This window comes from Coregonus clupeaformis, unplaced genomic scaffold, assembly GCF_020615455.1.
Source record: "Coregonus clupeaformis isolate EN_2021a unplaced genomic scaffold, ASM2061545v1 scaf0172, whole genome shotgun sequence".
NCBI lineage: Eukaryota > Metazoa > Chordata > Actinopteri > Salmoniformes > Salmonidae > Coregonus > Coregonus clupeaformis.
In genome coordinates this window covers 558926-574516 of record NW_025533627.1, presented here as the reverse complement: position 1 = coordinate 574516, position 15591 = coordinate 558926, and the positions used below count along the sequence as shown (strand labels likewise).

Genomic DNA, 15591 nt, shown 5'->3' with positions numbered 1-15591 from the left:
GGTCTACAATTTTGTTTCTGGTGTCCTTTGACAGCTCTTTGGTCTTGGCCATAGTGGAGTTTGGAGTGTGACTGTTTGAGGTTGTGGACAGGTGTCTCTTTTATACTGATAACAAGTTCAAACAGGTGCCATTAGTACAGGTAACGAGTGGAGGACAGAGGAGCCTCTTAAAGAAGAAGTTACAGGTCTGTGAGAGCCAGAAATCTTGCTTGTTTGTAGGTGACCAAATACTTATTTTCCACCATAATTTGCAAATAAATTCATAAAAAATCCTACAATGTGATTTTCTGGATTTTTTTTCTTCTCAATTTGTCTGTCATAGTTGACAAGTACCTATGATGAAAATTACAGGCCTCTCATCTATTTAAGTGGGAGAACTTGCACAATTGGTGGCTGACTAAATACTTTTTCCCCCCACTGTATGTACGCAGCCTGAGCTTCCATAAAACCCTGCAATATCATAACCCTCCACCTATCAACTTTTTCCAGCTCCATTTCAAGTATTTTATTCAAAGCTATCCTCTCCTCTTTAATGAAAATTCCTCCGTCTTGCACAGTTAATACTCAACCCTCTAATCTTCTCTTTTAGACCCTCCCACCACAATGCAGTATTAAGACGTTTAAAATCACTCAATATTTCTCTATTAATACAATCAGAAATCATATCTGTCACGATCGTCGAAGGAGGAGAACCAACGCGCAGCGTTATTTGCAAACATACTTATTTATTAACTGATTACACGAACAAAACAACAAACGATAACGTGAAGTCCTTGGTTAACAAACATAAACCAACACGGAACAAGATCCTACAATACACTGTGGGAAACAGGCTGACTAAGTCTGGTTCCCAATCAGAGACAACAAGCTACAGCTGATTCACGTTGCCTCTGATTGAGAACCACACCAGCCAACATAGAAACACAACTGACTAGAATGAGAACATAGACCAAAAACACATAGACTCTACACACCCTGGCTCAACATATTAGAGTCCCCAGAGCCAGGGTGTGACAATATCAATATATTTTCCTTTTTAATAGCTCAGCATTCAAACACCATACTCCACCCCCTCTAGAAGGCACACTAGGACCCAGCATGAACCCAAGAGAGGCACTGAGTCACTTCATACAAAATCATACCTAATCTTGTGTGTACATATTGCACAACATTTTTCAACCACTAAACAATAATCTATGCGGCTTTGCCTGAGACCCTTTAAAACTACCTGCCTCCTTGAAAAAAAAACTCTCTGACCTGGATGCATTCCCCTCCAAACATCACTCACACAATGATCCTAAATTATCCCCAACAATACTCGCCTTGACATGTCAGAGCGCAACAAAGTACTCCTTGACATGTCCAGTTTAGTCAATTTAACGTTAAAATCCCCAACCAATATACATTTACCCACACATGTTTCTCAAGTGCCTTAAAAAAATACAGCTCGGTCAGTATCATCTATTAGGTGCATAAACATTCAATAAAGTGTATTGCACATTTTAGAAATTCAAATGTAACACTCAAAAGTCTACCCTCTTCATCCGATACACTTGCCTAATATTCTGCACACTTTCCCTCTTAATTAATATAGCAACCCCACACTTCCTCTCCCCCACCATTATTATAATAAATCAAATCCATCCATCTCATTCTTACTCCATCCATCATACTATCAGTCCAGTGTGTCTCTTGGAGGCATGACATATCAGCCTGTAGCAGACTCACTGTCTGTTCCACTTTTCCATATTTCTTAATCCATCAATATTAGCAGATATAACACTCATCATAATTTAAAGTATTATGTTGATTGTTTCCATCATCAAGACCCAGTCTTTATTTTTTTTCTTCTTCTTGATCTTGCCCTGCCTCCTTTCCTTTGCTTCTTTCCTCACCCTTTGGACTTCACCCGAGGACACTTCACCCTCAGTCCTTCCTCTTCACATCCATACTTTCAGGAGTAGTGTCAGGTATAACCCCTTCCATGAGCCTCTTCTCCCTCACCTTCAGATGTTTCCGTGTTCTGCTCCCCCTCCTCCTCCACCCTCAGGCTCCTTTCCATCTGTGAAGTATCCATTTTAAGAATTCTACGTCCATGCTCGCCCTCTATTCCATCCCCATCCGCCCCAGTAGATTCACCATCTCCTCCTCCTTCACCATCCTTGCCTCCTTTTCCCTGTCCTCCATCGCGTTCCCCCCTCCTCCACACTCTCTTCTTCCATCTCCTCCTCCTGTTGTTCCATGTCTTCACCATCTGTTGGCCCATTACACGTACAGCGCATTCCTCTCTCCCCACATCCATTACATGGTCTCTCCTCTCTCTCTCGACGCGCTCTCTCTCGACGCTCTCTCTCGCGCTTCTCTCTCTCGCATAGTGCCCTCGTACTCCACATCGCGACATAGAAAATCAGGACAGTCCCGTACTACGTGTCCAGACTGAATACAAATTCGACACACTTTAACTTGTCTGTCGTGTATCCCCCGAAAGTACTCAGTCCCCTCCAAGTCTCGAACTTGGTAGAATATGGTAGTGAGCGCACCACGTCTGTAAACCGGACTTTGCAGAATCTTGTACCATCAGCGATCTCTGTTCCTGGCCATAACCTCCTCTTAATCACAGAAACCGCCGTCACACCGCATCCTTCCAAGTTTGCCAGCGACAGCATCGTCACTAATATACACTGGTAAATTCATGAAGAGACACCACCAGCTCATCCGCTGAAATGTCCCTCGCCATTACCGTACACGATTTGATCTTCAGACCATCCATTAATCTCTCCTTCCCATGGACATTCACATCGTTATCCGTACTTCTGATCACCTTTCAATCTGCACCCTGTCACCGTTCCAAAGGCCTCCTTTATCCCTCTCAGCAATTCCATCATCGTTAGTTTTTTTCCCCCAGTGATTTCCACCGCCACCGTACAAGACTTGTCATAGGACTCTTCCCTCGATGATGCACCAGGAACATTTTCTCCATGTCCAGTACTCTTTGTCTGTTCCCTCGCGTTGGTCATTGTAGCCATTGTAATCCGTCCAATTAACTAAATATATCGTTCTTTCTTTTTCCTTTCTGTCTTTCCCCCAACAGCAAAAGCTGCTAGGGGAGAAACAACTCTGCTAATAAATCAAAGAGACAAATTTGATTCCAAATAATTCACCAAACAAAAGATTGATTTCAAAACGCAGCAAACAATTCCCTCTCCTCCTCCTCCAATACCAACGTGAATGTAACCATTTCCTCAATTACCGAAGGGGCGTATTCAGGCTGGTATGGCCGTAAGCAAGGGAACAACTCTTGGTACACTATATAAAGTAAAGGTGTCGCGTACTCTAAGAAGGGTCGGGCCTGGTTAGTACGTGGATGGGAGACCGTCTGGGAATACCAGGTGCTGTAAGCTTTTGTTGCACTAGAGCGTACTCTTGTGTCATGGAGCAACTGCCTTTTATTTATCACCTAATAATATCATGTATTTTTATTGGACTAAATGCAGTTTGTATGTGCTGCCCTGCCCTGTCCTGATCAAATTAAATAATAGTGTTTCCCTCAAAATATAGGCAGTACATTCAGCCTTTGTTTTTAGTCGGTTCATTAAGTTGCATGGAAATACGAATCACTGATAGATTTTGTTCATGTCTTATGATTCACTTAGGCAAATGAATGCGTTTTCTAACAAGTTGAATAGATTTAGTTGATTTCCTACTAAGTTCAATACATTTTTGGAATATTGTTGAATTTCGGTTTAATGTCTGGATTCCAGTGATTCAGTCCATAACGCCTATTTTATAAGGCCCTAGTCCATGAACTTGTCATAAGTCAACATAGGATATGACCTCTAGGAGCAGTCTAGGAGACTGTCAATGTCTGTAGTAGTGGTCCTCTGTAGCTCAATTGGTAGAGCATGGCGCTTGTAACGCCAGGGTAGTGGGTTCGATCCCCGGGACCACCCATAAGTAAAAATTTATGCACACATAACTGTAAGTCGCTTTGGATAAAAGCGTCTGCTAAATGGCATATTATTATTATTAGTACATTAGGGCACTAAAAAAATCCCTTCGATGGTTTGCCTGATTCCGTTTTTTCCCCAAGTTCCCTTTTTCTCCTTTTTAGATTTCCCCCGTTGACCGTTTGTCCCCTGTTTTTGCAGGTTTTAGCTCTCAAAAGTACACATTTTTAATAGCAAAACAGCACAATTGGATGTTCCTATGTCCACAACAATGTTTAAACCCTATCAGGAGAGCATTTTTGAGGTCTGGGAAAAATGGAAGACATTTAGATTGTGGGGTGTAGTTACCTTTTAAATGCAAGCGTGCACCAGGAAGAGACTTTAATATGCGGAGGCAGTGAAGAAAAGTAGAGGAAGAGGGGGTCAAGGGAGGAGGGGAGTGGTGAGAGTAGGAGATATGTACCAGTACAGAGGGATAGGCAAGAAAGTGATATATGTTTCCAGTAAGATTGGATTTTTAGCATTCATAGCAATGGTTATTCATTGTACTGCAGGGATGGAACGTGAGTTGTGGTGGCAGCTGCAGAGACTTGGGTGTGCCAGACTTGACAGCAGAAGAGTTACAGGGAGTGTTAAGTGGTGATGTCCCATCATTTCAGGTTGAGGGCCATGAGGTAGGAGTGAATATATTAAAATAGTGGAGAAGGGTGGGGTTAATTATTAGTAATTATTTTGAATTTTATTTTCAAGAAAACGATTAGGCTATACTCCATCTGTAGGTGGCGTATGCAACAAATTGGATGCCAACCGCAGTTAACCCTCATCGAAGAAGAAGAGACCTTTGTCTGTAATGGATATCAAGTTTTGGTACATTCAACAGATAATTGACATGAATGTTCATGGCTTAGTGTCCACTGGGTAGTTTGTGGCGGCAGAGCTGCAGGCTCCACCTTTCCATCACTCTGATTGTTGATCCATGTCCCAGATGAACTTCAGAGTCACGTCCTTCATCCGCTCCTCATAGACCTGGTCAAACCTCTACTCTGGGCCACCGTGAACATGTTCTTCCACTCCCCGATTTTACCTGTCACAGCACAACCAACACGTCATTATTCAGAGTAAGAGCATTATAAATGGTTTATATGCAGTTTATTTACAAACAGTTTTTTTTTCCCCAATCTCAGGCCCATATTCACGAAGCATCTCAGAGCAGGAGTACTGATCTGAGGATCAGGTCCCCCATGTCCATGTGATCTCATTTATTATGATCTAAAAAGGCACAACTGATCCTAGATCAACACTGGTATAGAGACGCTCCTGTAATACAGGCTCTGACCTTTGCGTAGGAACTGCCCCCTTTTTGAGAATGTCCTCTGGTATGAACTCGTAGTTGGCCTTGCTGTCCGTGTTTCATGTTTTTGAACGTGGCTTTTTCCACTATCTTGTTGATGTCTGCTTCAGTCAGGTCCCGCTCAAGGAAGCGGCAGATCTTCAGCACGGCTGTCTTCAGATCCTGAGAAAGGGAGGAACATGTCCATTAAAGATGGAAACCCCTGTGCCTGAGGTTGGTCAAGTGGTGAAGTCCAACTGCCCTCGGCACATATGCAATCCCCCTGCCTGTGTGGGATCACACGCCGCCCCACAGCACTTCTACACACTATGTCCTCTGTCTGTCTCCCTCTTCATTTCATGTCCATCCTTGTTAATAAAATTGGAAAATTTAGACCAAAAGATTGGGGATAGGCAAGCCAGGCTGGTTGGTTGTCTCTAGCTAGCTACCCAGTAGAGCAGAGGTCAGAGGTCATAGGTGTAAGATGAGTCTGTAATATCTTACCATGATCATGTCCTCATAGGTCAGGAAACAGGATGTTGTACTGGTCTCTCTTACTGTGCCACTCTCTGATGTGGTCAAACCAGGACGAAGCGCCAACTGTAGAGCCATAACATGGTCATAACAGGCTGCGTCACCAAGGTCATTACAGTATTCATGGGTTGGTCAAAAGTAGTGCACTATACTATATAGTGAATAGGGTGACGTTTAGGACGTAGCCTGTCAGGGTTATAACAGGCTGTTTGCGTCCCCAAATGGCACCCTATTCTATATAGGTCACTACTTTTGACCAGAGCCCTATCGGCCCCTAGGAAAATTAGTGCACTATGTAGAGAAGGAATATGGTGCCATTTGGGACCCTAACCATGGTGTTATATGAATGATGTCTTTACTCTACCATTCCCTGCTAACCACTGGTCCAGAAAGTCCTCGAAGCTCTTTGGGGTCTCAAACATGGCCCAGTTAATACACCAGTGATAGTAGGAAATCACGTTGTCCTTTGGGTTCCAGCATCACATAGATCATCTGAGAACAAGAGAGACATTTACAGCCCTGTGGGCTCTGGTCAAAAGTAGTGCACTGTATAGAGAAAAGGGTGACATTTGGGATGCAAACCATACAGTAGGGCCTCCATCTTCCCCCTCCTCTGCCTACCTTTGCCCCCTTCTTGTTCCTCAGGCCTGGGGCATGAGTACGGGGTGAGGTGGGGAGCGAATAGCCGCAGGTTGGGGCTAAGGAATAGTCAGGCGTTTTTTCCATATACTCCAGCCATGGCATCATCTCCAAGTTGTTGGGATAGACATCACCCATCTCTGACTCACAGATAGAGTGATGATCTGCTGTGCCCAGATCGTTCCTACAGGTCAGCATCATGAAAGGTGTCAGGGTCATAGAGCTCTTGGGAGCGACATGGTTAAAGGGATTCGAAAAAAACAACGAAGCAGTCCCCCTGCCAGAGCTGAAGGGGCTGGAGTAAAACAAGCATTAAGACAGTTGAACTTGTCATGTCTCATGAGAAATGTATAAGTTATATTCCCCAATTGGTAGTTACAGTCTTGTCCCATCGCTGCAACTCCCGTACTGGACTGGGAGAGGCGAAGGTCGAGAGCCATGCGTCCTCCGAAACACGACCCTGCCAACCCCGCACTGCTTCTTGACACACTGCTTAACCCGGAAGCCAGCGCACCAGTGTGTCCGAAGAACACACCGTACAACCTGCATGCGCCCGGCCCGCACAGACGCGAGCGCGATGGGACAGGGACATCCCGGCCGGCCAAACCCTCCCTCATCCCGGACGACGCTGGGCCAATTGTGCGTTCGCCTCATGGGTCTCCCGGTTACGGCGGCTGCGACAAGCCGGGATCGAGCCCTGTAGTGACGCCTCAAGCACTGCAGTGCCTTAGACCGCTGCGCCACTCGGGAGGATTGAAGTTATATTTTTCAAGAATCAATAGATATCACTCATTTAAAATTCCAAAGATGGATGTTCCAATCCCGGATTGTGCCTTTAACTTTCTAAAAGGCTGTTTTTATTCTCTCTAGCTGTGACAGGTTTCTCTCCTCATTGATGACCTAAACAGAGCAGGGATCTCAACCTTTTTCATGTCAAGTACCCCCAAGTATGATAAGTGTGTACCATCTCAAACGCTGTTTATCAATCCAGTAGATTTGTCACTCACCTGACTTAGGGTAAGTGACCAGAAAGATGTCACTGTCCCGGATCTCAAAGGTCTGCAGGGAGTCAATGTACTCAGCGGTTACCAAATCCTTCGCAAAAACATAGTCCTTGTATTTGACCAGGTCATCGGTGAGCTTCTCCATAATAATGATAGTTTTGTATATATATATTAGTATCTACAGTGGATATGAATAGCTATGCTGCAAAGAACCAAATGAAGTTGGAATACAGCACGTTTAGACTTTGGAACCTGTGGTAAGGTTCACAGAGTTATTAGGAGTAGGGTTCACTGACGTTGCAATAAAGCACACTCCTGAATCATCATTCTAACGCTACGACATGTTACTGAAGTTTAAACACAGTAACTAACTCCACTCGGTGCAGTCCGTCAACTACTCCTCTTCTTCGTGCATGTAAAAAGTGCAGTCGGAAAGTATTCAGACCCCTTTACTTTTACCACATTTTGTTACGTTTTGTTAATGACAAAGCAAAAACAGGTTTTTAGACATTTTTGCAAATGTATTACAAATAAAAAAACAGATATTACATTTACATAAGTATTCAGACCTTATACTCAGTACTTTCTTGAAGCACCTTTGGTAGAGATTACAGCCTTGAGTATTCTTGAGTATGACGCTACAAGCTTGGCACACCTGTATTTGGGGGAGTTTCTCCCATTCTTCTCTGCAGATCCTGATTGGTGGAGTGCAGCAAAGACCCTTATGTTAAACACCCTTATGTTATACTAGTGGATACACCCTTATATTATACTAGTGGATACACCCTTATGTTATACTAGTGGATACACCCTTATGTTATCCTAGTGGATACACCCTTATGTTATACTAGTGGATACACCCTTATGTTATACTAGTGGATACCCATATGTTATACTAGTGGATACACCATTATGTTATACTAGTGGATACACCCCTGATGTTGATACTAGTGGATACATCTATGTTATACTAGTGGATACCCCTTATGTTATACTAGTGGATACACCATTATGTTATACTAGTGGATACACCCTTATGTTATACTAGTGGATACACCATTATGTTATACTAGTGGATACACCATTGTTATAATAATAATAATAATAATACGCCATTTAGCAGACGCTTTTATCCAAAGCGACTTAGTCATGTGTGCGTACATTTTTACATATGGGTGGTCCCGGGGATCGAACCCACTACCCTGGCGTTACAAGCGCCATGCTCTACCAATTGAGCTACAGAGGACCACACTAGTGGATACACACTTATGTTATACTAGTGGATACACCCTTATGTTATCCTAGTGGATACACCCTTATGTTATACTAGTGGATACACCCTTATGTTATCCTAGTGGATACACCCTTATGTTATACTAGGGACATGGTGTTTCCATATCTAGGGCTGACATTGAGGACTTGTGAAGAGCAGAATCAACAACTCTGCATCATCAAAACAGTTCCTTTGGGAGAAGGTGTTAAAGTTCACAGTTAGTCATTGTTATGTAAATGCCAGCTGAAAAGTACCAGTGGCCTGGCTTTGGCCCCAAGTGAGAGCAGGGGACAGACAGGGAGATGAGGAGACAGACTTCCAGTGTGTGAAGATAGTCCTGAGGTGAGGGGAACACTTCTCCTCCTCTCGTCTCTCTACCTCCCCCTGTTCCTCTAGTCAGGTGTTAGAGCGGGACTGGGTCTGGAGAGATGAGTCTCTCCCTCTGCCTATGGACCCTGGTTGAAAGTAGTGCACTATATAGGGAATAGGATGCTATTTGGGATGCACACAGACATTGGCCAGGTCTATCACCATCTTATCCTTCCTCTTGGCCAGAGCAGACAGGCCTTTAGTGAAGTGAAGACTTCTCTGGCTCTGTCTGCTCCCTGGGACACCATGGCTGACAGGAAACTCAGGCACTGATGGACAAACCTGGCCCAGAGGAGACATTAACATTTTAGTCATTTAGCAGACGCTCTTATCCAGAGCTACTTACAGTTAGTGAGTGCATACATTTTATTTTTAATTTTTCATACTGGCCCCCCGTGGGAATCAAACCCACAACCCTGACGTTGCAACGCCATGCTCTCACCAACTGAGCTACATCCCTGCGCCATTCCCTCCCCTACCTGGACGACGCTAGGCCAATTGTGCGCCGCCCCATGGGTCTCCCGTCAGCCGCCGACTACGACAGAGCCTGGATTCGAACCAGGATCTCTAGTGGCACAGCTAGCACTGCGATGCAGTGCCTTAGACCATTTTTTGTCTTATTTTGTCTTTTTACATTTAATGTCTTATGATTCACTTAGGTAAAATGAATTCGTTTTCTAACAAGTTGAATAGATTTAGTTGATTTCCTACTAAGTTCAATACATTTTTGTAATTAATGTCTGGATTCCGTGATTCAGTCCGCAACACCTATTTTATAGGGCCCTAGTCCATGAACTTGTCGTAAGTCAACATAGGATATACCAGTCTAAATACGCCTGAGCTTGTCTGAGCTCGGAAGCTAAGCAGGGTCAGGGCTGGTTAGTACTTGGATGGGAGACCGTCTGGGAATACCAGGTGCTGTAAGCTTTTTGTTCCACTAGAGCGTACTCTTGTGTCATGGAGCAACTGTCTTTTATTTATCACCCTAATAATATCATGTATTTTTATTGGACTAAATGCAGTTTGTATGTGCTGCCCTGCCCTGATCAATTTAAATAATAGACAGTGCGTTTCCCTCAAAATATGTGTCATGGAGCAACTGCCTTTTATTTATCACCATAATAATATCATGTAGTTTATTGGACTAAATGCAGTTTGTATGTGCTGCCCTGCCCTGCCCTGATCAAATGAAATAGACAGTGCGTTTCCCTCAAAATATAGGCAGTACATTCAGCCTTTGTTTTTAGTCGGTTCATTAAGTTGCATGGAAATACGAATCACTGATACATTTTGTTCATGTCTTATGATTCACTTGGGCAAATGAATGCGATTTCTAAAGAGTTGAATTGATTTAGTTGATTTCCTACTAAGTTCAATACATTTTTGAATATTGTTGAATTTCGGTTGAATGTCTGGATTCCGTGATTCAGTCCGCAACGCCTATTTTATAGGGCCCTACTCCATGAACTTGTCATAAGTCAACATAGGATATGCCCTCTTTTTCCACCCACAAGACTCAAATATGTTGGCTGGAAATGTAAGCAAGGTTTGAGCTTCTTCAGTCTGTCACAAAGTGGATACTTGTTTGTCTCCCTTTCAGAGTACGTGACACATTTACTTTATGTAGTGTACCAAGAGTTGTTCCCTCGCTTACGGCCATACCAGCCTGAATACGCGCTTCCGGTGAGTTGAGTGAGACAGGTGCAGGTGATTAAGCTGTAAGTGAGTGTTTGCTCGAGAGCTATTTGCTTGATTTTCTTAGTTTATTGACGGACAATTGTTTGATTTTGAATTCAAATAAGTTTAAGGTTAGTTAGTTTTTTCCCCCCCTTGCAGTTCTGCTGCTTGGGGGTGAGTTTTTTGAGACTTTTTTTTCTTTCTGATTGTTTAATGACGGACAACATGGCAACGAATAATGGAACGGATAAAGACAAAGGCAATGCACAACGGACAAAACATGGACCTGAAAGTGGCTCAAAATACGGCAAGGAACGAACAGTGGCAGTGGAATTGATGGGAGAAGACAAGATAACGACGATGGAATAACTAAGATCAATTAAAGACGTGTGCGGAAAGGTGGTGGGGTGCAGAATAAAAGGAGAAAGGAAATATGAAGTCACGATGGGGGATGAAAATTGAAAAGGGTGATTAATGGATTTGTTCATGATTAAGAACACGAAGGTAATGGCGAGAGACATGATGGCAAACGAACTCATAGTCTCGTTTATGAATTTGCCAGTTTATATCGAGGACGGAGCTATACTGGAAAAACTGCGGAGCTGGGGTGTAGCTGCCGTCTCGGAAATCAGAAGGAGAGTCTGGCCGGGGACGGAAATCGTGGATGGGACGAGATACTGTAAGGTAAAGTTCACGGACACCGTGCAGTCCTTGCCGTATTCCACTAAGTTCGAGACAATGGAGGGTGGTGAATATTTCAGGGTGATTCATGACAAGCAGGTTAGGGTATGCCGCCTGTGTATTCAACCTGGACATATTTTAAAGGACTGCCCTGACTTTAGGTGTTTTAAGTGCGGAAACCAGGGACACTATGCGTGCAACTGTGGAGAGGTCGTAAATGAGGAGGAGAGCCAGGACCTCTTCATGGAAGCTGATGTATCACTGCGAGGAGAAGAAGAGGATGGGAAAGAGGACGTGGAGAGAGGGAGAAAGAAAGAGGGGAGAAGATAGCGCAAAAGGCAGACGAAATAGGGAGCAGCTTGGACTCAGAGATGAGAAGAAGGAGTTTCCAGGAGGAGGGGGGGAGCGGGCTGGGTGGAGGCACTGGGGAGGCACAGATTTTTTGGGAAAGCTCAGGCCTTGCGAGTACCTCGGGGGGTGAAGATATGGAGGGGAGTTTGATTTTGACGCCAATACCAGAGACGGAGAGAGATACGGGGAGCACAACAGATGTGGGAGTAAAGAATTAGAGTTGGTTGGACGAAATGGACTTGGAGGAGATATCTGATACGGACGAAGGGGTAAAGATAGTTTTTCTAAGGGAAAGATACAGGAAGAGGAAAGCAAGGGGGGGGGGAGAAGAAGGAAAGAAACAGGACAAAAAGTAGGGGACAATGAAGGTATATTATTTCATTTTATTATTTTTTGAAATGGTTACTTTTGTGTCCCTAAATGTAAAATGGTTTAAGGACAATGGATACATTTCAAAATATAGTTCAAATGAAGGATGTGGATATCCTATGTCTACAAGAGACGCATTGGGACAATGATTGTGTATTGAAAGTAAAACAAATATGGAGGGATTTTATCTTTGTTAATAATGGTAGAGGGAATTCTAGTGGGGTTGCTATTCTAGTGAGAAAGGATGTGGTGGATAAAGTGGTACATGTACATGATGATAATAATGGGAGGATTTTAGTTTTAGATTTTGAGTATATGGATATGAAGTATAGAATTATAAATGTTTATGCGCCAAATAATGAAATAGAGCGCAAGGTTTTATTTATTGAAGTGGGACGATGGAGTGTGGGAAATTGCATCGTGGTGGGGGATTTTAATGTGAAATTGGACAGATTAGAAATGACAAGGGGAGCTGCTTTTAGAAATGATGCATCTAGAGGGGTTTTAAAGAAAATGATGTTTGAGAAAAAACGTATTTAAAACGCTTTTAAAACATTGATTGCGGGTTATGAGGAGGGGGATTGAAGTTAGTGGATCTAAGGGTGAGGAAAATAGAGATAAGAGTGAAAATGGTTCGGAAGTATTTATATGGGGAATTAGATTACGGGTGGAAAAGGTTTTTTGCAGAGTATTTGCAGGAGGTTGGGAGGATAGGGGATAATTGTTTATTAATGTGTGTAAAACAAGAAATGTTGGGAAATATACCTTTGTTTTATAAGGACGTTTTCGAGGCTTGGGGGCAGGTTTTACCACATATTTCTTATGAATGTAACATTTTGTAAAATATTTTAAATTAGCCAATCTTTTTGAATCCAAAGATCAAATATAATCATACAATGTTGTATTGTAAATATTTTATGAGAGCTGGGATGAGACAGATTGGTGATATTCTATATGAGGTCAGGCCGGGGTTTCTACCGGTACAAGCTATTTATGACAATGTTGTTGAGGTCGATGATGAAATAAGCAAAACTCCAGTAGAAAATATGTATAAGAGCATTTTAGGGTGCATTCGGGAGGAGTGGGTTGTTTTAATAAATACAGGGGCGGTTAAGAGAGCCAGGGGTTTACCGGTTTTATTTTATGAAAATAATGGAGTGAAACGTGATTTGTCAGGCTTGAAAGTTAAAACAGCCTATAGTAAATGTATTTTAAAAGAGATAAGAGTGCCTGCTTCGGAGAAAGTGTGGTCGGAGGTTTTTGTAGATGTATGGGAAATGTGTGAGTGTGGAGGTATTTTTTAAGAGTATGTTGGAGATAAATATAGAGATAATGCATAGATATGGTGGAGGCAACTTTGAAAAACAATGTGTGTGGGGGAGTACATTTATTAGAATTTCATCAAATGGAAAACTTGTGTTTAATTATTAATTGGATTAGGTGAGTGTTTTAATTGTTAAGTATTTTGCCTGAAAAGGTGAACTTACAAGAGGCAAAAGAGCAAGTACACGATCACCGGGTCTAAACTCACGGAGCTCAGCCTGTCCGTCATATTTCAGTTTCTGTTGAGAACATATTAGTTTTTCTTTCGCCAGTTCACCAGCCCTATACAACTTCAGCCTAAAACCATTTACATAGTCAATAAGGTTCCGAGCTGGTTCTTCAGGCAAACAACCATCCTGCAGCACTGCTAAAGGCCCACGCACCTTATGACCAAACACTAAGTCATTTGGGCTTCAAACCCTGTGCTTTCCTGCACTACTTCACGAGCAGCTAGTAACAGCCAAGGTAACCCCCTCCTCCCAATCTGCAGACAGTTCTGTACAATATGCACGGACAAGTGATTTTAAAGTTTGATGAAAACGTTCCAAAGCTCCCTGGCTCTGGGCATGGAACGCAGTAGACTTGTTGTGTTTAACTTGAAGCTGTTTGAGAACCTGAGCAAATAAATGGGAGGTAAAGTTAGACCCCTGATCTGACTGGATGATTTTTGGAATCCCAAATGTAGAAATAAATTGAGTTAACGCTTTAACTACTGATTTTGAAGTTATGGTACGAAAGGAAAAAGCTGCCGGATATCTAGTTGCTTGACACATAAGTTAATAAGTAGCTATTACCTGACTTGGACCGTGGTAAAGGCCCAACACAATCGATAATAAGATGCTCAAAAGGTTGACCTACGGCTGGTATTGGATACAAAGGTGCTGGCTTTAAAACCTGGTTTGGCTTGCTTGTGCGCTGACACGTATCCCAAGTTTCAATAAACTGAGCAACATCCCGCTTTAAACATGGCCAGAAAAAATAACGGAGTATACCATTATAAGTTTTACGAACACCCATATGACCTGCCACATCATCATGTGAAGTTTGCAACACTTTATTTCGCAAAGTAGTTGGTACAACTATTTGAAAGACTGGTTCTCCTAGACCCTGATCATAGTGTGGAACCCATTTCCTGACCAACAGCCCATCAAGAAGAAAATAACACTGAGCACTGTTCCTCACCACTGAATCAGGAACAACTTTATCAAACAGATCAGCCAAGGTAGTGTCGGCCTTTTGCTCAGCTATCAATGAATCTCTAGAACTAGTCAACTGTTCTGTCTGGAGTTTGACTGGCAACTCAAGACATTCTGGCTTACTCTCAACATTATTATGAGAGGCAGCGCGCGGTAACAGCACAAACTGGACATACCTTAGGAGACACACAGTTGAGATCTGGAGATATCCTTGCTGGGGACACTGAAGGTTGCTTCATAAAGATGTTTAAATTTGCCATCTGCCCACACCTTACTACCACACCAAGTCATTCCCCAAAATCATGTACTCCCTCTACTGGCAACTGGGGGTCTAACCCCAACATCTACATCACCCTCTACCAGACCACATTTTAGGGTAACTTCATGTAAAGGAGAGTGGAATTAAACCCACACCACGTACCATTACACATCTGCCAGCATCAGACTCCTTACAGAACGGCAACACAGATTCCAAAATAAAAAGAATCTAAAAGCTCCAGTGTCTCTTAAGATCTTGATTGAAACATTTTGGTTGCCGTCTACCAGGGACACTACACCATCTGAAATAAAGGCTGAAAAATCACCGTGGGAAGACTGAGAATCAAACTCAACTAGTGGCTGAAAAAACTGGTAGTCAGAGGCTGTAACAGGAGCTGCCATTACAGCAGGTCTAACTTGACCTGACTTTATTTTGATTTAAGGAGAGGACAATCTTTCTTCCAATGTCCTTCAACTAAACATCTGTCATATCTCCCACATTTTTCGGGAGAGGTCGTGTTTTTCTCTAGCTGGAGGTAAGCAGGAGGTAAGCTTCTCATATGGTGTTGAGTAAAGCTTAACCATGTATTAGATCGTAGGTAGGTAGTTAGCTGTAGTTAGGTATTGTATTTATTATAGG

The 15591-nt window shown here is 42.9% G+C and overlaps 1 pseudogene; it reads right to left on the bottom strand.

Moving 5' to 3' along the window:
- Positions 1–4954: 4954 nt before the first annotated feature.
- On the bottom strand, positions 4955–6280 carry LOC121555685 (annotated as a pseudogene).
- Between the last annotated feature and the right edge of the window lie 9311 nt (positions 6281–15591).